Raw genomic sequence first — 2,044 nt, forward strand, 5'->3', positions numbered from 1 at the left:
TAACACCTCTTGGCCCCTAGAAATCTCTTTTAAATTTACATTATTTGTAACTATACAAAAGTTTTTTCTTAAAATCATGTTATTTGATATTTGGAACTGTTTCCTAATCAAATCTCATCAGTAGGATTAATGTTTGTTTCAAATTACCTTTCTATTATGAATTATATGTAGCATATTTCTGTGACATTTGATCTGGTGATCACTAGTCACACTTGGCTTTTAAGTACTTGCAATATACCCAGTCAAAAATAGTGGGATATGATTAGTGACTTCTGTATTACAAAAGAAAGCTATAGACTATAAAAATGTACTTTTTTGTTTTACATGATTATATTTTTGAAACCTTCTTCTAAGATAATGTATATGTTTACTTTGAATAATTCACTGGAATTTTTACATTTGCTAGAGGCCTATGAAATTGATAGTTCAACCTACCAGCTAAATCCATTCAGCCATTTCAAATTCCAAAGCCACCTGGAGTTCTCCATGCTTGAAAAGTCATAAAAATCACATAATCTTAATCAAATATCAAAACTCTATTATTCTAATTTGTATCTCATTTTCATTACAAGGCTGGAAGATTCCTATCAGAAAAAAATTCTGCTTTAAAGGACAATACTTAAATAAAAATTTTTACTCAAGTTTCAGAATACTATCACTGACTAAAATTTAAATGGCAATAAGTCTAAAGTATTGAGTCCTTAACCCCCATTCTAAACATTTGTGCATATGTTGTATGCTGAGATATTTAATCCTTGCATTATGTTATAGTTAGGAATTAATATTATTCTCCTATGACAGGCAAAAAATATAAGTTCAAGTGGGTCAGAACTAGCTCATCGGGTAGAGCCAGGTGTATGTATGGCTTGGGTTAGGGTACTGACACCACAGGGGAGTGTGGAGTGTCACAGCATCAGAGTGCTCTGTACTGTTGTTTCCTCTCTCAAAATAATAATAATAAATAACAATAATTAACATCATCATCATCATTACTATTATTTTGTCGAAAGCATTGTGTTATCATACATGGATAAAGTTCCAGTACCACCAAAGAAATCATAATTCATTACAGTCAACAATATTTATACCTCTTTCCCGTATTTGGGAGCTACTCTCTTCCCTGATCCAGCTTTCTGGTCCTTTTTCCAGCCATGACATCATCTTCCCAGACAATAACTTGGGTCCACCTGCATATCTGATTTCAGGCTCACAGAAAAAACAACCAACCAATCAAACAAACAACCAAACAAAAACCTCAGTATAGCCCCAGGCCCTTTGGAATATAAATAAACTAGGCCTACTAGCTATCTATGAAAGGGAGATCCCCCACCCCAACTCTTCATCTGCACTATTCCAGCCTGTAGGTTCAGGATTAGTCAACAACTTGTTTGGTTTTATATGTTAACTCTCTTATCAGCCACCAGGTTCCAGATGCTAGCATGATGCCAACCAGACCTCCCTGGACAGACAACCTCACCAATGTGTCCTGGAGCCCCACTTCCCCAGAGCCCTGCCCCACTAAGGAAAGAGAGAGACAGGCTGGGGGTATGGATCAACCTGTCAATGACCACGTACAGCAGGGAAGCAATTACAGAAGCCAGACCTTCACCTTCTGCATCCCATAATGACCTTGGGTCCTTACTCCCAGAGGGATAAAGAATAGGAAAGCTATACTCTGGTTTCTCTTCAGATCGCATAAATCTTTCGCCTTTTACTAAAGATTTCCGTGGAGAGGAACAATTCTGAGTTTTGTCTCAATTTTTTGAGCCCCTGTCTTAGCAGGGGTACATACCATGGTTTAAAAAAGTAGATACTGTGGGCTGGATGGCTATAAACTTGAACTGACTCTATTTTATATTTCCCCACTTTCAACAAGAAAGCTTCACAGGATCTGAGTTCAAGCTCCCGGTCCCCACCTGCAAAAGGGGAGAGCTTTGCGAATGGTGAAACAGGGCTGTAGGTCTCTCTCTCTCCTTCTCCCTCTCCTCTCAATTTCTGGCTGTCTCTATCCAATAAATAAATAAAGATTAAAAAAAAAAAAAGA

General features: G+C 37.3%; 1 non-coding gene across 1 annotated transcript; it reads left to right on the forward strand.

Annotated features, from left to right (window-relative positions):
- The first annotated feature begins 1,670 nt into the window (after window positions 1–1,670).
- On the forward strand, window positions 1,671–1,786 carry LOC132537801 (U5 spliceosomal RNA). Its single transcript, XR_009549229.1, has one exon. It is a non-coding gene; the product is annotated as a U5 spliceosomal RNA (small nuclear RNA).
- Window positions 1,787–2,044: the final 258 nt, after the last annotated feature.

Source organism: Erinaceus europaeus, chromosome 3 (assembly GCF_950295315.1).
Source record: "Erinaceus europaeus chromosome 3, mEriEur2.1, whole genome shotgun sequence".
NCBI classification, from domain to species: domain Eukaryota; kingdom Metazoa; phylum Chordata; class Mammalia; order Eulipotyphla; family Erinaceidae; genus Erinaceus; species Erinaceus europaeus.